Raw genomic sequence first — 27,261 nt, forward strand, 5'->3', positions numbered from 1 at the left:
TGTACGCAAGGCACTGTAGTCACTGCGTGTAGCAATTTCAATAATCAATGCTACTTTTGTCTTCTTTTCATGGACCACTATATCTGGTTTTGTCGCATCTATCTTTTGAGCTGTTGGTAATGGGTGATTCCATGTGATATAGACTTCATCATTTTCTATGATGCTTTATGGCTCATGTTTCCAGTGGTTTTCAGCTACTTCAGTATTTTAATGTTTGCACAATCCCCAATGCAACAGTCTTGCCACATTATTATGCCTTTCAGTATACAGTCCTTCTGCCATTAGTATATCATAACCAGCAACGACATGTGCGACTGTTTCCAACTCTGCTTTGAAAAACCTACATATGTCTGTTTCTCCCACATGTTCAATGGAATCTGTAAACCAGTGTTTAAGTAGCCCACTATCTTGGGCTGCCAATATTAACCTTTCATGTTTTGGTTTGAATTTGCCTCTCCTTAACCATTACTGCATTCTATCCTGATCAGCATGAGGTTCTTCCAAGAGTTTTCTATACATGCAACTATATTTATGCATTTTCTACATTTCTTGCCTTCTCATCTGATTCTTCACCTTATATTCTTTCTTTTGTTTTTTGGCACATTCAGTTACTGCCTGATTTTTGTCTGCTTCTGGTTTAATTTCCATTCTGGCTTGACGCTGGTGTGCTTCTGCTAGACTAAGAAGGGAAGTCATCTTAGATTTATTCTCCTCATGTTTCAAAACTTTCACTATACTTGGGTCTTGTGAGGTCATCAGATATGTCTGCAGTCCCACAGTTGCCGATCTATGCATGTAATCAATTTCAAGTAGGCCCATACCTCCTTCGCAATTGGGAATATATAATTTTGGTATGCACTGATTTTTATAAATCATTTTATGACCATGAAGTGTCCTCCTTGTTTTCCTGTCTAATTTAGCCAACACCTTTTGGGGCCAGTCAGTCACTCCAAAACTGTAAATTAAGACAGGAAGAGCAAATTGGTTTATAGCTTAACATTTGTTTCTAGATGTCAACACTGTTTCCAGGATTAATTTAAGCCTTCTAAAATTAAGTTTTATTTGCATTTGTTTATGTTTTATTGTTGATTGTTCATTAACTCCCAAATATTTATACATTCCCTCTTGCTCAAATTCTTTTATATCACATTCTTGTCCCAGACTGATGTTTTCTTGGTGCTGCAGCTTTCCTGCTTTAATGGTTGCTTTTGCACATTTATCAAGACCAAATTAATTTCTTATATCACCTGAAAATGTTTTGACTACTTGCAGTTGTGCTTTCAGTTCCTCCCCTGATGAGCTATTCAGTTGTAAATCATCAACAAAGAGAAGATGAGAAGTCTTTAAACTTTGTTGCTTTCTGGGAGCCAAATTATTCCCATGACCTCATCTGTTAAGCAGACAGCTTAATGGGTTAAGGGCAAGGCAAAAGAGCAATGGTGACAGTCATCCTGGAATATCGCCCTTTGGATTTTTATCATTGGAATAATAATTATTTGTCCCTTATCATGGCTTAATTGCAGAGTGATTTGCCACAGTTTCATGGTTACTGTGATGTAATTTATCAGTGTAGGGTGTATCTTATATATTTTTAAGCACGCTTGTATCCATTTATGTGGGATACTGTCAAATGTTTTTCTGTAGTCAATCCATGCCATACTTAGATTCTTCCCCTTTTTGCATTTCTCCACTGTGACTTTATTTAACAACAAATGATCCTTTGTTCCATTTGACTTTCTTTTATTGCCATAATTGTGTTTTCTTTTAGATGAATATAAACTCTGTCGGCATCAATTCCAGTGTATAGTTTATACGTTGTTGGAAGGCAAGTTATTGGTCTATTATCTGCAATGAGGAAGATCTTATTATCAGTTAATTTGCATGTGTCTAAATTGCACAGAATTACTGTCAATGCTGAACAGCAGTGTTCATTGGTTAAAGCAGGAAACCCTCCTCAGTCACTCTGAAAAACACACACACACACACACACACTTGCAGACATTTCACCCTCACACACAGACATTCAATCAACATGATACACTGACCTCACTGGGATGTAGTCTTTGGTACACTCACCCATTCACCTACACACACACACACACACACACACACACACACACACACACACACACACACACACACACACACACACACACACACACACACACACACAAGCACTGACACTCTCAATCCCACTCACACACACACACACACACACACACACACACACACACAAGCACTGACACTCTGAATCCCATAGCTAATCCCCCCTACTGTGAAGACTCAAGAGATATATAAACACACCTCCCACAACTACTTATCCACTGAAATTTTTTAAACTTAGTTGCAACATGGTGCCTCCCACTGACTATAATGGAGGAATGCAGCATTTTGACGATGTTAATTATCATAGCTGGATGTGCTAATTTATACAGCTGAATGATTCTCTCGGTCACTCAGCAGTGTGCATCCTTTCCTGTGTTCACTTCTAGAGAGAGAGAGAGAGAGAGAGAGAGAGAGAGAGAGAGAGAGAGAGAGAGAGAGAAAGAGCACGTGGCTAATTAGCATTAGCCTCTTCCTCAGTGTGCCTCATTCCTTTCAGCATGGTTAACTGACTGTGTAAAATCACTGCATTGAGCCTATATCTGAATTGGAAAGGGTTACCGTGAGAGGTTGTCCACTCATGTTAGGGTTGTACTTTTAGCAGTAATCCTTTCTGAATTTCAGGCATTCTTTCACTGCTTTCAAGATTTCTTTCACCTGACTTGTGTCCTTCAAATAAATTAGATCACCTGCAAATGGCAACACAACCAGAAAATGGGACTGTATAACTATAAATGCTAACATGCTTCAGAAGCATGTGCATGGATCATATGTAAAACTGCATTTACGGCTGTAACAAAGAGTACCCCTTCACCCACAATCTTGCCAAAAAAATCTGTTTTAATAGGTGCACCAAGTATCTATTAACTGACACCTACACCCAAGTATTCTCATAAAAGGTTTCTTACAATGTTCTAATTTTTACATTGATCCAATTTGCTTTCAAATTGTCACACAGCTGATCATGTAGAATGATATAAAACTCATTAGAAATATCACAAGTTATGGTCTGTCCATCGAAAGATGGAAAATACTGTCAGTCACCTCCTTAAAAAAAAAAAAGAAAGAAGAGATTTTTTTTTTAGCATTTTTCCCTTTAATGCCAGTACACTCTTTCAAATAAAACTTCATGTAATATGCCAGCAAAAGTAACTGTATTAATTTCAATAGATTCTTATAATCAATATTAAACAAAGTAAAAGAATACCATTTACATGTATCACATTTATTACCATTTTTTTCCGCAGAGGTTTAATCAGCCCAACACATGTAGCCATATTCCAGAAGTCAGGAGATATCCATTCATTCAGGACCATAAGAAAAGCTTGTTTTTCAACGGAAGACATAATGTTATAAAGCTTATATGTTAAGCCACCAATGCCAGAGCCACTAGTGTATTTTTCAGGTTGTAAAGTGGTAATTTATTTCAATAGTGCCAAGTACTAGAAGTCGTAATTAAAACAGAAACTTTCCAAATAATCTTATAAATAGATCTATTTTCTGAAAACATCAGTTTAACATAATGTTCGACTATAGACTATATTTCATCTTGACGTTATATTTGCTTTCCCAAAGAAGAAGAAAAACAGTTTTCATAAAGCCTTTATCCATCCTAACACTTTTACCTAATCAAGGTAGGACTTCTTCTTTACATCCAGAAACTGCATATCTTAGCCTGTAACATAGGTATATAATCTTCAACTTATAGAGAAAATACATAGATCTGTTTTCTTAGAAAAAATAGTCAGGATCATTTTACATGATCAACTTGTGAAACTCCATTTTAACAGAAGTAGTTAAGGCAGTGCCACTAGCATGATATTCTTTCTCCTAGCTCCCTATAAACCATCTCGTCTTTGGCCTTATAATCTATCCACTGGAATGTCCAACTGTCAGTAATAGACTGCATATCAAAATTATCAGAACACAGTTTCCTTCTTTCACGTAACATAATGTTTTACTTCCCACAAAAACAGTAGACCTTTTTCTAACTTTTCCAACCTGCAAAACCAGTCCAAGCTTTCCAAATTTAGAATGCAAGGTGAAATGATTAGAAAAAGCCTGTTTAATATCATAAAGAATTATACTGGGGGGGGGGGGGGGGGGCTCAAAGCAAAATCTACTCAGAAAAATACTCCGTCTTGCATGCCAAAAAATACCCCTCTTCCAGAAGCAAGCCATATTGCAGCATAACATACTTATCCTTCTTTTTTTTTCTCAAAAATTTTTATTTTTCAAATACATTTGAATGAATTCCATATAATTTATACATAACATCTTAAATAACTATGTACATTATTTACCTTAGCCTGACACTATAACAGATATTAATGTATACAGTTACTTTATAAGTATGTCCAATCCATTATCAGAGTGTCTGATCAATTATTGTATAGTGTCACTCAACAATAAGACTTTTCCCCAAGGGTTGTTGATAAATGGCTTTGGATAAATTCTTAGATGTTATGTTATCCCATCTCGCCTTCATTCTTGCTGTTTGGGTTCGGATCCGAGACTTGGCTTTGACTCAAGAGCTTCTACTGGCTCGAGGCTGAGTCCTATCCCATGGTGCTTAGCGGCTATTCCCCAGATCTTGTTTGCCGCTTGAAGCTTCGGGATTGTCTTCACTGACTCAGGCTTGTAACATTTAATATTTTATATATTTTCTAATAGTTACTTTTTAATAACTATCTGTTTTACTTACTAGTTCTATTGTAATAGCCTTGTGCTATTTTAGGCTCTCTAAACCTTGTATTTTTACCTTTGTGGCTGTCTTTTTCTTTGGGCCTTGTTGTCTTCTCAATAATCCGTTTAATGTAGAGGATTCTTGCCCCTTTTTTTCCTTTCCTTTTAGGCGTACACCATTTAAGTTAGAGGTGTCTCCTTCAGTGGAGGAAACAGTCATTTAACTTGGAGACTTCTCCTCCTCCCTTTCCTCCTCTTCTTATAAAAAAATAAATAAATATATATATATATATATATATATATATATATATATATGGGATTCCTCAATATGTTCGAAGTTTCACTACTTCGAACCCCACCTCACCGAGTCCACTTGTTCGAAGTAGTGAAACTTCAAACATTGACTTTGGCAGTCACACTACAGTGCAGAATGGGAATATTCCCTTTTCCCCACTGTAGTGTGATCTCAGAGTTGGTATATTTAAGTAGGGGGGGTGCAGGGGGGCTTGCCCCCCTGCAAAAACATGTTTGTGTTTTTTTTTTTTTTTTGGGTAGCCCGGGGAACTAGACTTCAGTGAAAGTGCACTTTCATTTAAGTGGACTTTCGCTGAAGTGTAGGGTCTGCTGCTCTATTTTGAAGAAGTATAGTTTCGATGTAGAGCAGTAGGCCCATATATATATATATATATATATATATATATATATATATACATATATATATATATATATATACATTTTTGGATATCTGTTTTTTTTTGGCTGTCTTTCTCTTTCTAAAAAAGTTATAGCTTGTTCTAAATTTTATTGAGAGTTTTTTTTTCCTTATAGCTAGCATGTCTAAGGAACCAGCTAAGGAACACAAGTCAGGATTCAAAAAGTGTGATTCCAGCACTCAAAAGATATCCATTCCTGATGGACAGACTAGTTGTGTGTACTGTCTGGGTCCACTCCATCTTGAAGACTTCTGCTCCATTTGCCATAGTTTTAGTGCCAGGGTCTTGCAGAAGAGGAGAAATAAGCTTATATTGAGGAACTTATTAAAAGTGGACAAAGGAAATCCGACTAAAAAAATCAGACACGACCAAAAAGTCTGCTTCATCGGCTCCGGTGCCTGAGCTGACAAGCAGCACCAAACCTGATACTTCTTCAGCTCCGAAAGTTGTCGGGCCCAAGAAACATGGTTCTCCTTCGGTTCCATCTCTCTCATTGGAGCTGAAAAAGGAGCCGGTCACCGTCCTTGGAGCCTGTTCGCTTGGTGTTAGTTTCTCCTTTATTACACTTGGTGGCAGGTAGCCACAAGTATTCCAGTCATTTTTCTAGATCCTACAGGCTATCTGATGATGACGTGGAGTGGGTAGTGAAGAAGTTGCTCTGGACCCAGACCCTAGAAGAAATTCTCTTGAGCCCAGCCCATCTGATCTTGGAGCCGACAACGGTACCCTCTACTATGCCTATTCCTCCTCCAACTTGAATGGGTTTGGAATCAGAGAGCATGGAAGTTGTTTTGCTGGAACCGCCAGAGCCAGTAATCACTACTGATATCTCGGCTCTGACATCTGCTCTGGTTTCCTGTATGCTTTCCTCCATCGAGGGACCTGGGGGCTGACACTCCCTGGTCGGCTCCGGGGTGAGGGGTCAAGTCAGACCCTTTTTGGAACTGGGTCTCCCACTCAGCACCTCGGCTCAGGTGAGTTTAGCTCCCACATCTGCCTCGGAGCCACCCTCCTCGGTGCCTAGGGCTACTCTCCCGGCCTCTCGGGGCCGGAGTCCCATTCATTCCAGAACCATGGTGCCTTCAAAGTGATGCAGTGTGTCCTCTCAACTGAGTCTGCTCCACCTTTGGCTCCAGTCTCTCTTCCCCCTAAAGGATCAGTGTCCACCTCTTCTTTACCTCTCCATCACCCACAGAGTAGAGAGTCAGTGCCCCAAGAAACCACAATGGATGGATCCTCCTCTTCTGATACCTCCCTGGAACATCCCCCTGAGGAAGTCCCTCGGAAGAGACAATGTAAGAGGAAGCACATAGACTCCCCTGAGTCTGTCATGTCTGATACCGGCTTAGAGGATTCAGAAGGGTCCCCAAGATCACCCTCTGAGGATGTCTCCTTTTCAGACATCCTGGAGATCCTTAAGCAGAGTGGTGGCTGGAAGTCCCTTTCCCCTTATGAAGATGAGTCGGTATACCTGGAGGCATTTAGCTCTCACCCCTCCACCTCTTGGGTGTCTTCACCTTTTGACCCACTCCTGGGTTTGGTGAGTTGGAAGGTGTGGAACTCTCCGGACTCAGTGGACCCCATTCTGCGTAAACCTAATAAGTACATTACGGCCCCAGAAGATAGGCAGTATTTAACTAAAGGGGTTCCTGTAGATGCAGTGGTGGTGGCAGCGGCCACAAAAAAGGAGTTAGCTGAACTTTTGTATGTGTTCATCCACCGAACAAGGATTCTCATACGATGGACAGATATGGGAAGCGTATGTTCTTCTCAGCGGCCTTTACCTTACTGTCGCTGAATTATTTGTCGCATTTCACGCGACTTCAGAGGGATCTCCTAAAAGAGCTAGGAGATACTCTGCAAGGTGCTACAGCCCAAGACTTATCTGATAAGGTTAAGTCCCAGCTTACAACTTTAACCTCCATATCTGACTCCTCCATGCACCTCCATCTTATGCAGCCGATGGAGCGAGCAGGGCAGCAGGCACAGGAATAGCTCTTCATAGATATTCCTGGATGTGCCTTTGTGAGTTTGCCGAACCCTTCCTTCTTCCTTTATTGACACTCCCTTTGATGGCTTGTCATTGCTCGGGCCAAAAGTGAGAGAAACTCTCACTAGGACGAACAAGATGGTAAGACTCTGTCTGCTGTTGGAGTTAGTTTTTCCACCCTTAGCAGACCTTATCCTAGAGTTCAAAAGGGCAGAAAAATGTGGTTCTGTAAATCCAAAGGAGCCTTATCTGACACTTGCGGTGATTTTTTCCCCCCAGGGGCAGAGGGGGAAATAATGGAAGACACCGTCCACATGGCAGAGGGGGTCCGCAAAACCAGGGTGACAGAGATATGTTCTCTGGTAGACCCTTCCAGCGCTCCTGAAAGGAGGCCCACCTGTTCACCTCTGGAGGCAGTCAGAGGGAGAATATTGCTGTACCCAGAAGCCTGGCTGAATTTGACTCAAGACAAATGGGTACAGTCCATTATATCCAGAGGATACAGCATCCCCTTCCAATGTCCACCTCATCTGCCAAAGTCTATCCCAGACATTCCACCCAGTCAAAGGGATCAAGCAACACTAGAAATAAAAAAGTTGCTAGAAAAAGAGAGTCATCCAAGAAGTCCCCACAGACCAACTAGGATCTGGAATTTACTCAAGGTTCTTTTCAGTTCCAAAAAAGACAGGCAACTGGAGACCCATACTGGATCTCAGCAGACTGGACAATTCAGTGAAAAAGTCAAAGTTCTGGATGATAACACTGCAGTCTATACTCCCGTTTCTGTGAAAAGACAATTGGATGTGCTTGTTCGATCTTCAGGATGCGTACTACCACATAAAGATGGACAGGCACTCAAGGAGATTTCTCTGCTTCTGGCTGGGAGCCAGTCATTACCAGTTCAGAGCTCTGTCTTTTGGACTCACCACAGCCCCCAGGGTGTTTACCAAATAAATGGCAGTAGTCACGGCTCATCTGAGATATCAGGGATTCCAGTTGTTTCCATACTTAGACGACTGGCTTCTGCCACCACCAAGCATCTACTGATCAAAGCAAGAGACTACATCATCCATCTCTTCTCAAAACTAGGCATTACTATGAATGCAGAAAAATCTGCCTTGTTTGCCATCACAGCATATTACATTCATTGGTGCAGATTTAAATACAAACGACATGTTGGCAAGGCTACCTCAAGAAAGGATCCAGATGTTACGCAATCAAGTGATTATTTTACTCAACAAGAACAGAGTACAGGCAAGATTTGTGCTAGAAGTCCTAGGCTCTATGGCAGCGATGATAACACTACTTCCCATGGCACAACTTCACATGAGAATATTGCATTGACTACTCTTCGCCCAATGGTCCATGCAGGAGATAACCATGTCTCATGAAATTCTCATAACTCACTTCTGCAAGAAGGACCTACTTTGGTAGGTTTGGTCCACTCAGGTAACAATGGGTAAACCGTTTGTATTTCCTCAACCTATCGCTACAGTAACCACGGACGAGTCCCAGATAGGGTGGGGGGGCATTATCTGGGACAGACAGTTCAAGGGGTTTGGAAAGATCACGAGTACCATTTGCATATCAGTGTCCTAGAGATGAGGGCTATGCTTCTAGCATTGCAAGCACTTCAGGACTTTCTTCCCATGGGGACTATTGCAATTCAGACAGACAATATGTTGGTGGTATGGTACATCAACAAACAGGGGAGAAACAGATCCTACCCCCTATGTAGAGAGGCCCAGAGAGTGTGGCAGTGGGCGATATCTTCTCAACGCTTTCTGACAGCAATGCATATCCCAGGGAAATGCAACATTATAGACAGACTAATCAGTGTGATTCTCATGCCTCACGAGTGGTCCCTTAATCAGGAAGTTGCGAATCAAATTTTTCAAAAATGGGACCAGCTTTGCTGCAACCTTTTTGCCACTCCCTTCATTACCAAATGCAGCAACTACTTTGCCCTAATCTCCGCTCTGAGAGAGTCACCAAGGGATGCGCTGGTTCATGATTGGCCCCTGGGTCTTCTTTATGCCTTTCCCTCATTTCCCTTGATTCCAAAGGTCATACAGAAAGCAAAGTTGTTGAGTCACAGGTTAATTCTCTTGTGCCATCGTGGCCTCATCAGTTTTGGTTCCCTTTTCTTGGGCCCTACATTCAGGAGGACCCATGGATCCTGGACCCAGTGCCAGATCCTCTGACACATCAGTCATGAATGCTCCATCCTGCACTCCACACCCTCAAGCTGACAGTTTGGCTGCTCCACTTCTGCTCTTAGCCAGGCTTCCAGAATTGTCCCCTGCAGTTCATCATATTCTAGTCTCGCCGCACAAGCAGATGACTAGGAATCTTTATGCAAGCAAATGGAAGAAGTTCTCTTGTTGGGCTAACAAAAGACATATAGATCCCTTTATAGCATCTATACCTGAAATTCTGGAATTTCTAACAGATACCTTTAATCAAGGGGCAGTGGCAACCACTATTCGAGTTCACTTAGCTGTATTTCTAGTTATCATGTGGGAGAATCAGGATCTAGTCTAATGTCCCATAGACTATACAAAGCCTTCCTCAAGGGTACATTTCTGTTAAGACCTCCCTTCAGAGAACCTCCTCCTCCTTGGGACCTCAATCTAGTATTATTATCATTGACCCTGCCCCCTTTTGAACCAGCTTCATCTTGTTCATTAAAAATTTTATCTTGGAAAACACTCTTCCTGACAGCAATTACTTCAGCCAGGAGAGTATCAGAATTGCAAACCTTGTCTATCCATCCACCTTATTTAATCTTCCATAAAGATAGAGTTTCCCTCAGAACAAATCCCTCCTTCTTGCTGAAAGTTTGTTCTAAAGCAAATTTAAACCAAAATATAGAATTACCTGTGTTTTTTTGCTTGCTGTGGCAACAAGGCAGAGTATAATCTCCACCAACTGGATGTGTACAGACAGTTGCATTTTTACTTGCATATAACCAAAGAATTTAGAAAGTCAGACCAATTGTTTGTCTCTTATTCAAAAAATAAAAACGTTTGGCAATCTCATAAATTACCTTGTCCAAATGGCTTACTGAGACCATCAGATATGTCTATGATTCCCACAAAAAAGAACCACCGGGGAAAATCAAAGGGCATTCAACTAGAGCAGTATCTACCTCCAATGCCTTTCAATCCAGACTTCCACTGGATTCATTTTGTGCTGCTGCTACATGGGTTAACCCTCATACCTTTATTCCTCATTGCAAAGTAGATGTGGTCTCCTGGAACAGGGCATCCTTTTGTTCCACTGTCCTGAGGAGTTTATTCCCTTGAGCCACTCGAGTAAAAGGTGTTGGGGACTCTGTCCTAACCAGCAAGAATGAAGGCGAGATGGGACAACATAACATAAAGAAGTTATGTACTCACCATAAAGTTCTATGTTTGTTGTCCAATATCTCGCCTTCAGTCCCAGCCATCCCCCTCCTGGAGGATTTAGAGGAAATTTCTCAGAAATTGGCAGATAAGGTCTGATTCCCTTCTTGCCCATTCTTGTTCATATTTATGACAATATGTTTTCAGATATTATCCCTTTAGGTATTAAACATATCATAGGAACCTTCTTCCTCAAACGAGATCTGGGGAATAGCTGCTAAGCACCATGGGATAGGACTCAGCCTTGAGCCAGTAGAAGCTCTTGAGCTTTAGTATAGGCCAAGTCAGAGCTGAGTCTACACTCCAAACCCAAACAGCAAGATTGAAGGCGAGATATTGGACAACAAACATGGAACGGTATGGTGAGTACATAACTTTTTTCTTTAATTATAATTTCCAATAATGCTGTGGTCTTCAGTAGGCTGTAGAAGTCTTCCAAAGTTGGTGTTGTGTTTGTATTCCATCTTCTTGTTATACACTTCCTTGAACTTGCAAGTATAGTCCATACTAGATACGTTTGACCTATTCAAATGAGGACCTTCGTTCACATTTAATAATACAAGAGCTTTAGTTAAATAAAATGATTCATTAAATAAAGCTTGAGAAAGTTATTAATACCATTCCAAAATGGCTTAATTTTAACACAATCAAAGAAAACGTGGTTCCAATTGGCATTGTGTACTTGCTCACATTACCAACATATTCCTTTTATGGAAGAACCAATTTTACTGATTCTGTCTGGGATTAAGAATGCTCTGTGCAAACATTTCCAATTAAATACTTTCTAGTATTGTGTAAAGGATGTATATTAAATCGATAATAAGATATTTGTTTTAATTTCTTCAGTTAACTGTACTGAGTGTCCTTTTGTTATATATTTCCAATATGAGGTTTTGGGTGTTGTTTTATAGTTTATCAATATTTTGTAAAATTTTGAAATACTGTTTTCCATGTCATTATATATGATTTCATTATATGTATTTCATAAATGTAGGTATTTCTTTAAATGAAGAATTGTTAATTATTGTACTTAAATCTTGCGAATATGACAGAATACTCTGTAAAGTTAGCCAGTCCTGTTGTGGAATTTTGTATGCTGTTTTTATTACTTGCATATCTAAAACTTTTAGTTCTTTGATACATTGGAGCCAACAAGCAAATCCTTTCTGTTCCCAGGATTTAATAATTTCTCTATATATTTTATGTGGAAAGTTCTTTGTGACTATAAATGGTGTTAAAAGATCAAACCAGATTTTTAAATCTATAATTTCATTAATAACTTTCCTAAATGAATCAATAATTAATCATACACGTTTTAGTGGTGGCAAATTGTTTTATCTGTTGTTTGAATTTTTTTTTGTAAATCAAATTATTTATTGATATTACAGTTAGTAATTCTTTCCAGTTTGCAGAGTAATTTGGACTTATCCAATCTGAGATTGTTTCAGATATTGATGCTTTTATATATGTTTCTGTACCAGGAAAGTTTAACCCTCCCTTTATCCATGGTCTGATATGATGTATTAAAGCTATTCTATTTCTTTTGGGAAACCATAAAAATGTTATTAGGCATGAATTTATTTTTATAAGTATGTTCCTTTCTGGTAATATTTGTATTGACGATGCTATATATTGGATCTTGGGCAGTAAAACCATTTCAAATGTTAATATTATTTTGTTCTTTTTTTCCAGAGAGATTTTAATTGTGTTGATGATATTATTGTAGATTTTTTAGACTAATTCGTTATTATCCTTGCATAACTCAATTCCTAGATATTTTAAGATAGATTCTTGTTTCCCTATGATGTGATCCCCCTTAGTTCTTTTTTATTTAAAAATAAAAAAATTGATTTTGATTTATTGAAATGGAGTCCTGAATTCATGTGAAAATTGTCAGTTAGTATATCTAATTCTTCTAATGTCTCTTTTGTATTAGATAATGTTAGTAATATGTCATCAGCAAATAACATTACTTTAGAATTGTATTATACATAAAGATCTAGTCATTTGATTTTTATATTGTTATGAATTGAATCTGCCAATATTTAAATAGCTAGAGCAAATAGAATCAGTGACATGGGACATCCTTGTTTAGTGCCTTTTGTTATATGTATAGATTCAGAGGTAAAAGGACCTAACTTGACATATGCTAAATTATTTGTGTGTGTGTATATATATATATATATATATATATATATATATATATATATACATATATATTCTTTAGGAGATAAACAAAGGATGCAGGAAATTCAAATAGCATTAGGAGTTTGAATAAATAGTCCCAATTTAGGGAATCAAAGGCTTTCTCTATATCTAAGCCAATTGTGAGTGTTTATTTATTTTCTTTATTAACATAATCTATAAGAGAAATTATCCTTTTAATATAGTGATGTGTGTCTATGATATATAAATCCAGTTTGATCATTATTTATTGTTTTGGATAGTGGTATTACATTCTGTTAGTTAATATTGTGATAAATATCTTATAGTCATTATTTAATAATAATATAGGTCTATATGAGGTACAGAGGTTTGGGGATTTGTTTTCCTTTAGGATTGGTATGATTAAGGAATATCTCCCAAGAGGGTGGTATTTAAAGCTTGTGACTGAATTTCTAATAAAGTTTTATGGAAGAGGGATAGCATCTTTGAAGGAAAAAGTTTATATGTTTCCATAATTATGCCATCTATACCTGGAGCTTTATTATTTCTACCCTCTTTTATTGTATCTATAATTTCTTTGTAAGATATGGGTGCTTGCAGGTCTAGATTTAATTTTTCTGGTATTTTTGTATATTAGAAACATTTTCATCTAGATTGAATTGATCAATATGTATATTTCTTTTTGGAAATGCTCCATATAGTGATTTCTATAGGCATCAAGAATGTCACCTATATCTGAGACAGTTTTCCCTTTCTTTTCATGGAAGACACTTTTAATATTATTAGCTTTTGATTGTATTTTGATTCTTGTGGATAAATTATATAGATATTTGGGAGAGGTGGCCAAGGTATTAATTTTTAGTTTTTCTAAAGCTAAACTAGTTTTATGTGTTAGAATTTTGTTGTATTTATTGTTTAATACTTTTACATTCTTTTTCATCTCCAAATGATTTTGATTTTTTTCAGCTTTTGCTGACAAAAGTTTGGATTGTATATTTAATAATTCAGAATCCCATTCTCTGATTTTGTTTATACCAAGTTAAGGTTTTACCATACATGTAAGCTTTTAATGAGTCATATCATTATTTTATTCATCTCTGTGGTGTAATTAATATCTAAGAAGAACTGTAATTCAAATAATAACAAGGGTTTGAACTCTTTAATTTTAGTTATATATGCTGAAATTCTGGAGTTAAAGATTAATGGTTTGTACCCATTTTGAAGTTTTAGTATCAATGAATTGTGGTCTGAAAAGTGGCAGGGAGTTATTGAGAAATTAATGATTGTAGAGTGTAAGTCATGGGCAGCAAATATTTTATCTATTCAAGTTTGTTTACCAAATCTGTGATCTTGATGGGAAAACAGCAAATATTTATCTTATTTAAATATGAAAGTATCTACAAGATGAAATGATTCTACCCACTTGTTTAAAGCTTTTGATACAGCAGATGTATGCAGCAGTCTTGTATTTGTAGTTTCAGAAATATCAAATATAGAGTTAAAATCTCCACCTAATATTAAGTTGTCTTTATAATTATTGGAAATTAAATGCAAGTTTTTTTTTAACATTTCCTGTTCCAATGCCTGGGAACCAGTATAGATTGGCTAGGGTTAATATTCTGTTATTATATTTCACTATTACTAATGCCATAAGGTCTTCTTTATTTTCATACTTATAAATGATTTCTGGGTTAATCACATTTGTTTTCCATAAAATTGTTACCCCTTTTGTCTTTGTCTTATAAGTGGATTGTGCCAATATCATATATTCCTTAGGATTCCATTTGTAATTGTCATTTATTTTAAAATGAGTTTCTTGAAGGAAGACAATTTGTGCTTTATTCAGTTTTAAATATTTCAGTAGATTTGATCTCTTGCTAGGATAGTTTAAGCCATTGGCATTTAAAGATAATAAAGTTAAATCCATCTTAGGTTATTTAGATTATGTATTTGTTGTTTTATTGTGACTATTAAACATTTTCCTCTGGTAACTATAAAGTATATGTTTGAGCTTTTAAAGTAAATTATCAGTTTTATACTTTGAGTGTTCACTTATAAAGTAATGTTTTGGTTAGGCATACTAAAAATGTTTTTGTGAATTACAAATATAAATTAATAATGTTAAAACTAAGATCAGCATTAGCCATGGAATGAAAATAATTCCTAATCTGATAAATAAATTAAAGTCCATCAGATTATCACCCATACCTTGACAATCAAGAACATCTGAGCTCCATAAATTGAATTATCATATGGAGAATATTTGTAATAGGAATAAGCAATATTTATATTATTTTGAAAAGATATAGTACTATTGTAGATTAGACAGAATTCTAATACAATATAAATATCTACTTATTGTATAAGCAATTAATATTTACATGAAAGATAGATGACAAGCAATTCAATCATAGTAAAGTATGATGTATCATAAATAAAACCTTAGTAAAAGATTATAGCACACAGTTATTTAATATATTCACCCTTATTTATGAAGTCTTTCAAAACTTATTAGTTAATATAAATCGATGGTAATAATATTTATACCTAATGTTTATAATACAATGTATTCAACTGGATATATCAGAAGTTATATTTCATTGTTTGCCAGCATTTAAGTAATCACTTTGTTTGTTGCTAACTTACTTAAAGCATCAAGTTTGCTTTATCTGAACATTGATGAAAGTTAGTGCATTTTAATTATCAGTGCACCCCTCTTCCCCCCATTTCCTACACATAAGGATTTTCATATCTGTCATTTCTTATTATAAAATGAGTGAAATTATAGGTTAAAAAACAAAAAATTCACTTATTGTGATTAATGATTGCAAATTTCCTTAACATATTTATAAATTGCCATTTTATGGGACATACTGAAAGTTTTTAGATTTAAATGGCAACATTCTGTTTTGTATAATCAGCAAAGTTAAACTGAGTGATTATTGTCAATTTAATACTATTTGTTCAGAATGTGATTGTTACATTCTGTGACATTCCTAGTTCAGGGGTCTGTTGTTTCCCTTGAACAACTTTGTCAGTTTGATGTCATGTATAAAACATTAGTTACCTTGGTAACAGCTTAAGTATTATGTATGGTCATAATACATTTTAAATATAAAATTGTGCTTATTATTATTGTTATTTTTTTTTTTTATCAAGAATCAACTTAATGAGCTAAACAAAGTGTTGGGAGACCATCAATATGTGTACATGTGGTTTAAAACAGCCATTTTATTATATATTTTTTCTTTTTTTTTAAACCAAAAACTTTATTGCTGAGAATCATCTCAGAGGCTCCTCAGAGCTTTTAAGCATTATTGTCACTCTGTCCCCATTACCATAGCAACCTGGGGCCATCTGTTTCTGTTAGTATGTCTGTGTACTGCATACCAGAGGCTCACAATGCACCTGAAGCAAAGCTTCACTTCACTGCAACTTCAAGTCTAAATTCCCTCCCTTTCTGTGAGGCAGCAGCCAGAAAAAGAACAGAGAGCAAACAGATAAAAAATAAATAAATAAATAAACCTCCCAACAACCCACCACAACAAGAGATAACACATTCTTCCAGCCTTCCCACCTTTCACTCAGCAAATGTATAAACAAACTATTCTCTTCCAAAATATGCCAAATCACAGTTTTATCCACCCCCTTCCTCTCGATCCAGGCTAAAACAGCAAATGTCTCTTCCTAATACACAATCATCAGTAAACCTCAATCACAAGCCGCAACCCACAGCTTCCCGGAGATGAAAACGGCAACGTACAACAGTTGCAGGACACAGCTGCATCCACACACACCATGTCAGGCTTAGTCAAACAACACTCAAGGCTATGATACCTGCCGTAATTGATATTAACTATGTTTAGACAGAATAATAATGACATTGGCACTAGCTGTCAGACACAGCTGCATCCATGCACACTATATTAGGATTGATCAAACAGCACTTATAGCTGTGATACCTGCCATAATTGATATTAACTATATTTAGACAGAATAATGATAACATTTGTACTAAGAGCTTGCTACTATTATTTAACCAGGATATACAGGATATTTCTAAATCGTACTTTAACTGAAGAAGGCATTAGTCTCCATGACAGCATTTTTTTCAAAACACTCTACTGTTACTGCTATTATATATGATGTTAATTTGTTACATTTGAGTCTGAACTCTGATGAATGGTACCTTGTTGAATTAGTTAATGACTTAAATTATTATAAGTAAAATCAATAAAAAGTGAACAAGATAAGTATTCATTGAGTTCAAGCAAGGGAATAGAAACTTCCATGTTTGTATTATATCTTGCTTTGTGTGGCTTATATATAATGTAAATAGTAACCCATCTTGACCTACCTTTGTTTGTGAAGAATTATTGGACTCTTTGAACATTCTGAATAAATCATTACTATTTCTCAGTTGTTTAAGAAACCCTCCTTTTTTTTAAAATAAAAACAGATGACAAGTGATGTAACAGATCTACCTGATAAGACCGACAAGCGAAAACACCGACAATGGGAACACCGACACCACAAAACCAACGAAAGTTCACATGCCCGACAAACCACAATCCCGACAGTCAGCAAAACAAATTTGCTGTTCTGAAAAACACACACACAACACATGCACACCAAACACCTTACAAACCTACACTAAACCTTACATGCACAACTATCTATGCACTAACCTTAACCCAAACCCTAACCCTAAGGTCCATCACTATCGCACACTTACCTTACCCACACTCTAACCCTAAAGTCTGTCACTATCACATACTTACACAGTCGCGCTCATTTTGCATGTCGGTGTTTTCAGCGTCGGGATTTCCAGCTGTCGATTATTTCCGTTGTCGGTCTTCCGGTGTCGGTGATCTCGTTGCTGGTGTTTTCGCTTTTCATTCTTATCATGTCGACCCAATGTACTATATCAGTTGATACTTTGAGAGATGTAGTTGTAAGAGTTACTTTTTTGGGATAGCTATCTTGGAATCAGTTTTTTGTTTCTTCATTCTAGCATCTGCCCAAGGAGTTGTTTCTTTTATTATTTTAAGAGTAGGGGACATCCATTTCACTTCTTCTGGAATAGACACTATGTTGTTGTTTTTGCTGAATATAGTAGCTTCTTTTAAGTCATTAAAGGTTCTCATCTCATTTCAAAAAGTATTTTTATCTTGGCTGGAAGGGCCAGCTGTGCTTTAATGTTGTTTTGTTTCAACAGTTTTATTATTGGCCAGACATTTTTCCTTTGTTCTAGTATTCTGGAAGAATAATCATTGTCAAACCTTATCAGGCTTTGATTGTATTTTAAGGGTGATTTTCTCCAAGCAGATTTTAATATTAGTTCCTTGTCCAGAAGTGAAAGAAATTTTATAACTATGGATCTAGGTGGAGTATTTGTTGAGTTAGAAGCAGGTTTCCTCCATGCTCTATGCGCTCTTTCAATTCCAAATGAAAGTCCCTCTTTCAAGTCTAAAAATTCAGGAATCCAGTTTGTTAAGAATGAAACAATGTCTTCCCCTTCAGTGTTTTCAGGCAGACCAAAGATCCTTATGTTGTTTCTCTTTCCCCTGTTTTCTAAGTCGTCTATTTTGTTAAGCAGCCATGTATTCTGTTTAAGCAGAAATTCTTTTTGGAATTCTTCCTCTTTGGGTCTCCCTTCAGTGTCATTTAAAGAAGTCTCTATATTTGTTATTTTTGTTTGGTGTTGCTGTAATAGTTCCTTAAGAGTATCAGTCTGTTTTTGAGAATTTAATTTGAAGTTTTCTAAGTCATTTTTAAAGCCATCCATCTTCAAAGATAGTTCCTGTAAGGTAGATGTCATCAATTGCGGTTTGTTTTTCAAAGCAGCATCTGGATGAGAATTCCTTGAGTTGTTCATTGACTCAATATATCTCCAAGTTACCTGACAGGAACATTTTTATAGATCTCCACCAAACTGATTTTTATGTAGTTTAGTAGTTTATCTATAGATTTATGACATTTGAAAATTGAAAAATAATAACCATTTCCTATATTATTATTATACTAGTTTATGGAGCTCTCAAAATTCACTGCTCTTAGTTGGCCATCTAGGCTCCACCCCCCATACTTATCCTTCTTGACATCACTTAACATTTTGTTTTTTTTTTTTTTCTCAGAAAACAAACATCCACTGTAGCAACAATAGGCATATTCACAAAAACTATACTGTCTAAAAGTGAGAGAGTATTTTCCCTTTCCGTCTTTGATGTTGGAGCATAAACTAGAATAACACGTATCAGCACACCCCAGATTTTCATGTCCAAAATTAAAGTCTACCAGGAAAAAAAAAACAGAGAAAACCAAAAAAAAGAATATCAGCAGTTTGAAACAAACTGCAGATGTAAGTTGTCTATCTCGCCTTCGTTTCTTGCTTGTTGGGATCGGAGCTGATCCTCAGCTCCGACTTGACCATCTTCTATAGCTCGAGAGCTGTTTTCTGGCTTGAGGCTACCCCTTATCCCATGATACCTAGAGCTAGCTACCCAGATCTCGTTTGCCACTTCAGCTGCGAGGTTCGTTTTTACTGGCTCAGGCTCCGTATAACTTTTATTGCACTATTTTTCTGTCAGATTAGGGTCTTTCTGATAGTTTATTGTTTTAAATATAGTTGTTACCTAGTTTGTTGTTGTTTAGTGTAATGGTAGTTTTCCCTTAGAACTCGTTTAAATTAGAGAGTTCTCCCCCCCCCCCCCCATCCCTCTTGTAGTGTTTTAGTTTAAACCTTTTCTTCTTTCTATTTATTAGGTAGCCGTTTAGGTTAGAGGCTTCCTGGTTTTTTTTTTTTTTTTTTTTTAAAAAAAAAACTATCTTTACCTGTAGTATACTGTGTGTTTTGGTTTTTTGTGGTAGTGTCTGTTTAGTTTTTTGCTGTTCGGCCTTTGGCCAAAAAAAATTCAGTGTAGGTGTAGTATCTTAGTTGAATATGTCTAAAGAATCCAAGGTGTTTGGATTCAAGAAGTGTGACTCATGCTGTCAGAAAATGTCTCTGACAGATGGGCACACTTCTTGCATCTATTGCTTAGGCGCAGTGCACCTGCAGGACTCTTGTTCTGTATGCCATGCATTCAGCCCAAGGGTTCTGCAGGAGCGCAAAAATAAGCTTATTTTGAGGGGTCTCCTTAAGCCCCAGGATTCACCGGCCAAGACTCAGTCAGTGAAATCTCCTAAACCGACCATATCGTCGGCTCCCAGCTTGGAGCCGTCATTGGCCCAAGCCTTACCTACTACTTTGGTTCTGGCTGGAACTGAGGAGACTGCCTCCCCGTCGGCTGCACCAGTACCTTCGGAGCCATCGTGGACCCACAAGAGGCCGAGGTCCCCATCTCTAAAGTCTAAACATTCGGCTCCTCGGTCTCCCCTGTTGCAGTGTGACCGCAGTCACAGATCCTCCCACTCTTCTCGGTCCTCTAGGCTCTCGGATTATGACGTGGAGAGAGTGGTCAGTAGGTTGTTGAAGTCACAGGCACTGGCCAAAATGTTGTCCAGCCCTCAACAGGTGTTGGCTCCGTCCGCTTCCATCGATGTTCCTCCTCTGACTCCATTGAGCTCGGAGCCAGAGTTTGTTGGGGTTTGAGTTGTGGAACTGTCAGCACCGATAATGATTTCCCCTTCGGTTCCGTCATCAGCTCCGATCGATGGTGCCGTCTGTCAAGGGATCTGGGCGCTGAGACTCCCACATCGGCTCCGAGGGGGCGAGTGGCATTGGACCCTTGTCCGACCCCGTTCTCCCTCTCGGAGCATCGGCGCAGGTGTGCTTGGCTCCTATATCGGCCTCAGAGCTGTCTCCCTTGGTGTGGAGGAGGATTCCAGTTTCCTCGGAACCGGAGCCTTCTCTGCATCGTGGCAGGGATGCCTTCAATGTCATGAGGAGTGTACTGGCCTCTGAGTCAGCTCCACTTTTGACCCCACTGGCTCCATCCCCTCTAGTGCCTGCGTCAACCTCTGCCCCTCCTCCAGACTCCAACCGTGGGGAACCGGTGCTCCAGAGCACCCCATTGGGTGTTTCCTCTTCTTCCGAGGCCTCCCCTGATCATTCAGCAGAGCCCCCTTGGAAGGGGAAGTGCAAGAGGAAGCACATTGACTTCCCTGAGTCTGTCACTTTGGATACGTATTTTGATGAATCAGAAGGGTCCCTGAGATCCCCCTCTGAAGATGTTTCCTTTTCAGACATCCTAGAAATGCTTAAGCAGAGGGGGAATTGGATTGCCCTAGCCCCTACTGAGGATGAATCTGTATTCCTGGATGCATTCAGTTCCCAATCTTCCACCTCCTGGGTGTCTCCGCCTTTCAATCCACTAATGTCAGTGGTGGCTTGAAGGGCTTGGTCAGCCCTGGATACAGTGGAACCAACCCCGAGGAGACCCGGCAAGGTTATCAGTGCACCCCCTGATAAACAGTTTCTTACTAAGGGTGTTCCCGTAGATGCCATGGTGGTAGCAGCAGCCACTAAAAAGGAGTTAGCGGAAACGTCTTCCTCTGTCCATCCTCCTAACAAGGAGTCTAGGACTATGGATAGATACGGAAAGCGAATGTTTGCTTCAGTGACCTTTTCCATGAGGTCACTGAATTACTTATGCCATTTTACCAGGCTTCAGAGGGATCTCCTGAAAGAGCTTGGAGATTCCCTCCAGGATCCATCAGCTGAAGGGGCTCAAGCTAAAGTGGCTTCTCAGCTGGCGACCCTTAATTCGGTAGTTAACTCCTCCATGAGGCTCATTTCCTATGCAGCCGATGGTGGGAGTAGAGCCGCAGGTACAGGCGTGGCCCTCAGGAGACACGCATGGATGCGGCTGTGTAATTTTGCGGAACCTTTTAGAGCATCGTTCACCAATACTCTGCCGTGGGAGTCTGTTTTTTCACTTCTTCTAGACCATATCGCAAAGGTCAGAAGAGTGGTTTTGGAAATCCCAGGGAGCCTTGCCTGACACACGTAGTGATTTTTCCTCCAGGGGCAGAGGAGGAAACCATAACAACAGATGCCACCCTCAGGGCAGAGGGGGTCCACAGAACCAGGGCAGCAGAGAATCCTTCCCTGACAAGCCCTTCCAGCATCCCTGAATGGTTGCCCGGCTGCCCGCCTCTGGAGGCAGTTGGGTGAAGACTTTCACTGTAGCCAAAAGCCTGGCTAAACCTAACGCGAGACAAATGGGTACACTCAGTCATATCCGGAGGCTACATAATTCCCTTATTTCAAACCCCCCCCTTACTGTCAAGCAAATCCCTTCCAGATGTTCCACCCAATCTGAGGGCCCAAGCAGTCATAGAAGTTTCAAGACTGCTAGAAAAAAAGAGTCATCCAGGAAGTCCCGGCAGACCAACTTGGATTCGGAACTTACTCAAGGTTCTTTTTGGTACCAAAAAAGACAGGGGACTGGAGACCAGTATTGGATCTCAGCAGACTAAGCAAGTCTGTTCAAAGAACAAGGTTTCGGATGGTCATGCTACAGTCCATTCTACCCTTTTTGGGTCAGGACAATTGGATGTGCTCAGTAGATCTTCAGGATGCATACTATCACATCAAAATGGACAGGCGCTCCAAGAAATTCCTTCGCTTCCAGCTGGGAGCCAGTCATTACCAGTTCAGAGCTCTGCCCTTTGGTCTCACCACAGCTCCCAGGGTGTTCACCAAATGCATGGCAGTAGTCACGGCTCACCTGAGGCATCAATGATTCCAGGTGTTTCCATATCTAGACGACTGGCTCCTTACTGCTACTACCAGGCATCAACTCCTTCAAGCCACGCACTATACAATCACAATTTGTGCCCAGCTAGGTATTACTATAAATTTCAAAAAATCTGCCTTATTGCCCTGTCAATCTGTAACCTATATAGGAGCAGATTTAGATACAAGAAGTATGTCCGCAAGGCTACCGCCAGACAGGGTGGCCACAATTCGGCAGCAAGTTCATATCCTCATGCAATGCAAAAGGGTACAAGTCATGTTGGTCCTTCAAACTCTGGGTTCTATGGCAGCGGCAATTCTTCTGATACCTCTGGCTCGTTTTCACATGAGAATCCTTCAGTGGCTTCTCTTCACACAGTGGTCCTTTCAAAAGCTCCCCACGTCTCACATGATCATGATTACAGAAACATGCAAAAGGCACCTTTCATAGTGGATGGTCTCCCCACTAGTGTCTCAGGGCAGACCATTCAAACAGCCTCCCTCGGTTGCCACAGTGACCACGGATGCCTCACTGATAGGGTGGGGGAGGCATTATCAGGGCAGGACAGTCCAAGGCACTTGGCAACCTCACGAGTACCATCTGCAAATAAATGTCTTGGAGACAGGACTTCAGGACTCCCTCCCTTCCAGGACCATTGCAATTCAAACGCACAACATGTCAGTAAAGTGGTACATCAACAAGCAGGGCGGAACCAGGTCCTACCCCCTATGTTGAGAAGCACTCAGACTCTGGCAGTGGGCAATTTCCTCCCAATGATTTCTGATTGCGACGCACATCCCTGGGAAGTCCAACGTCATAGCGGACAGGCTCAGCAGAGCTATTCTCATGCCTCATGAGTGGTTTCTGAATCAGGTAGTTGCGGATATGATCTTCCGCAAATGGGGACAGCCTTGCTGAAATCTGTTTGCCACCATCTTCAACAGCAAATGCAGCAACTACTTCTCCCTTTAACCACTTCCTGGTCACCCTCCCAGAGACGCTCTTGTCCATGATTGGCCTTTGGAACTTCTTTATGCCTTCCTGCTGTTCCCTCTTATACCCAAACTCATACAAAAAGCTATATCATTGGGTTGCAAAATGATCTTCATTTCCCCTTACTGGCCTCGACAGATATGGTTTCCTTTCCTGCACCATTACCTTCTCGAGCAGCCCTGGACTCTGGATCCTATTCCAGACCTGCTGATTCATCAGTCAGGAGAGCTGCATTGATCCCTCCAAACACTCCAGCTCACAGCTTGGTTGATCCAATTCCAACCCTAACCAGGCTTCCCAGCATCTCCCCGGCTGTGCGTGAGATTATTGTCTCCTCTCACAAATCCGCTACTAGGAGGACTTATGCTAGCAAATGGAAATGTTTCTCTTGTTGGGCAGAGGCTAGGAACATAGATCCCTTTTCAGCCCCAGTTCACGAAATCTTGGAGTTCCTAGCAGAGCTTTTTCATTCTGGGTCCGCTTCTGCCACAATCAGGGTTCAATTAGCGGCCATCTCTAACTTTCATGTTGGGTTTTCTAATCTAAACATTATGTCTCATAAGTTGTGTAAGGCCTTCCTAAGAGGGACGACTCTCCTTAGGCCCCCAATGAGAGATCCCCCTCCTCCTTGGGACCTTAATTTGGTATTAACCTCCTTGATTATGCCCCCTTTTGAACCAGCAGCATCCTGCTCCATTAAGTTTCTATCTTGGAAAACTCTCTTCCTGGTAGCTATTACCTCTGCCAGACATGTCTCGGAACTTCAGGCACTAAGTGTTCGTCCTCCGTACTTAGTTTTTCATAAGGACAGGGTTGCTCTGAGAACTAATCCCGCCTTCCTTCCGAAAGTCTGCTCAGAAAATAATCTAAACCAATCTATAGACCTTCCTGTGTTTTTCCCTAACCACACCAACAAGGCAGAATACAAATTACACCTTTATGGATGTTCATATACAATTGCGTTTTTACCTGCATAGAACAAAGGATATAAGAAAGTCAGACCAACTTTTCCTTTCCTATGCTAAGGGCAAACAGGGTTTTCCAGTTTCCAAAGTGACCCTGTCCAGGTGGTTGTCTCGCATTATTACCTTCATCTATCAACTAAGAAACAAAGAGTTGTCTACCAAACCGAAAGCTTATTCTACTAGGGCTCTGGCCATCTCTGTAGGCTTCCAGTCTAGGTTGCCCATGGACTCTATCTGTGCCACTGTCACGTGGACAAATCCTCATACCTTTATTACTCATTACAAGTTAGACATGGTCTCCAGGAGTAGAGCTAACTTTGGTTCCACTATTCTGAAGAGTCTGTTGTAATGAGCTGCCCAGGATCGTAGGTGCTAGGGACGCTGTCCCAACAAGCAAGAAACGAAGGCGAGATAGACAACTTAACATAAAGAAGTTATGTAGCTACCGTAACATTCCATGTTAGTTATCTTCATCTCACCTTCTTTCTTGCGTCCCCCCCTCCATCCCCCTGTCCTATTGGACTGAGAGGAGTTTAAGTTTCACTGGCTGAGTGTTCTCTGGTTTGTTTTCTCTACTGACTTAGAGATTATAACAGGTAGGATTAACCCTCTGTTTGGAGGGGTTTCATTCCATTGCTATGGCTGGGGTTAGCTATTTCAAATGAGATCTGGGTAGCTAGTGCTAGGTATCATGGGATAAGGGGTAGCCTTGAGCCAGTAAACAGCTCTCAAGCTATAGAAGATGGCTGAGGATCGGCTCCGATCCCAACAAGCAAGAAAGAAGGCGAGATGAAGACAACTAACATGGAATGTTATGGTAGGTACATAACTTATTTTTTTCATACCATTTATCCTTGCTAAGAGACCAAACACTGGTCTGTCCCATAAATGTTCATATTTTCTCCTATATGATTACTCAGTAGTTCTATTTCCAATTAAGAAAGTTGCACCAGTGCAAAACCATGAGTCTCAATAATTCACTTTTAATCCTATCAATGTTTAGAAATAAACACAGAAAAAGTACCCTCTGTTTTTTGTCATCTTTTGTATCTTTCATTCTTGCCTTTCTAATTTTCACTCATATCACCAGTAGAACTTTTGCATTTACCCAACATAGTAGTGTAACTGCCTACATCATGTCTCTCCCTTACCATAGCAGTATAGCTTAATCTTCCTCAGGAGATCAAAAGCATTAGATAAGGGAAAAGGAAAAACAGAAGCTACAAGAAGAACAGAGTCAGTGATACGTGTTCACTGTGCATACTATACATAGTCACATAAGATTTTGGAAGTACAACTGCTACAGGAACATGGGCAGCAACCTCACCCCCAGCAGCATATGTTGATTAGTATCTTGGCCAGCAACAGTAGAAGTTTCAGTGGATAGATGTAACACATGTTAATTGAAAACAGTAAACACTTCTATACTACATTTGGTACAAAACAATGTACACATTTTTACAGTGTCTCCTCATTCACCCCACTGCTAACAGTGATATTTAAGGCAATTAACAATTAAATGATCAGAATAACCACAAAAAATACACACACACACACACACACACACACACACACACACACACACACACACACATTAGGCTGCCAAGCATACTTAACAGTACCGCTTTTACCCTTCAAAGCAATAACAGGATAACACTTGAAAGAGGTACAATTTGATTATTTTCACATTTCAGTACAATGCCCAGCAAGAAAGGTTCTAGTCTGTAAGCCTTTGCTATCCATTTGTAACAGAATCGACACTTTGACACAGGGCAGAAAGAAATCTTTATGTACATGTTAGACATATCATCAGATGTTCATTATATAGCTCACAGCTTCCAAAGCTTCAGGGCACCTTCCACATGCCCAAACCATTATTCACATTGAGCTCAGCTGACTAAAAAGACAAGTTAGGGATCAAGCCCTTCACAGCTTTTGTGACAATGAAGAGCACTCTTCTTGTGGGTTTTTGAGGACTGACAGTCAGCTAATGCTATTCCATTGCTGGCCAGATAAGTTCCCTTTGGAGAAAAAACTTCCACATAATTTTTTGAAAGAAATTGTGCTTTTCCTGTGAAATATTTAATCTGATGTTGTCCATTTTTATGCCTTCCTCAACTAATAGGATCAGATCCAATCCTCGGATTCAACTCAGCTGTTTTACTAGATTGTGACCACCAATGAACTCTCAAGCTCCTTCCTTACCCATAATGGACCACCCTTAACATCCCTCAGATCTCATAGGATTATAGGAGGTTACTAGGCTAATAGCTCCACAGCCCTTACAAGCCTAGCGAAGTTTAACCCATGTTCCCAAAGGTGTCTGTTTCAAGCAGACACTGACATCAGCACCTGTTGCCCCTGTCCAAGAGGGACACAGGTGGAATCCCTAAGGTGAATTTCTGGTTACCCATCCAATTGTCCAAATTATGCTTAAATAGGGCCAAGCAGGGGCTTTGTTTAACATGAATAGGAAGCTTGTTCCAAAGGTGGGGCTACCTCTGTGAGACAAATCTGTCTCTCCAGCAAGTTCCGTTGATGTCACATACCAGGTTA

At 39.5% G+C, this 27,261-nt stretch overlaps 1 protein-coding gene across 1 annotated transcript in view; it reads left to right on the forward strand.

The window, feature by feature from the left end:
* NEK10 (NIMA related kinase 10) overlaps positions 1 to 27,261 on the forward strand; it is a 3,576,599-nt gene that overhangs the window by 3,411,599 nt on the left and 137,739 nt on the right. The gene's annotated exons all lie outside the window — the stretch shown is intronic.

This window comes from Protopterus annectens, chromosome 3.part0, assembly GCF_019279795.1.
Source record: "Protopterus annectens isolate FY-2018-M chromosome 3.part0, PAN1.0, whole genome shotgun sequence".
NCBI lineage: Eukaryota > Metazoa > Chordata > Ceratodontiformes > Protopteridae > Protopterus > Protopterus annectens.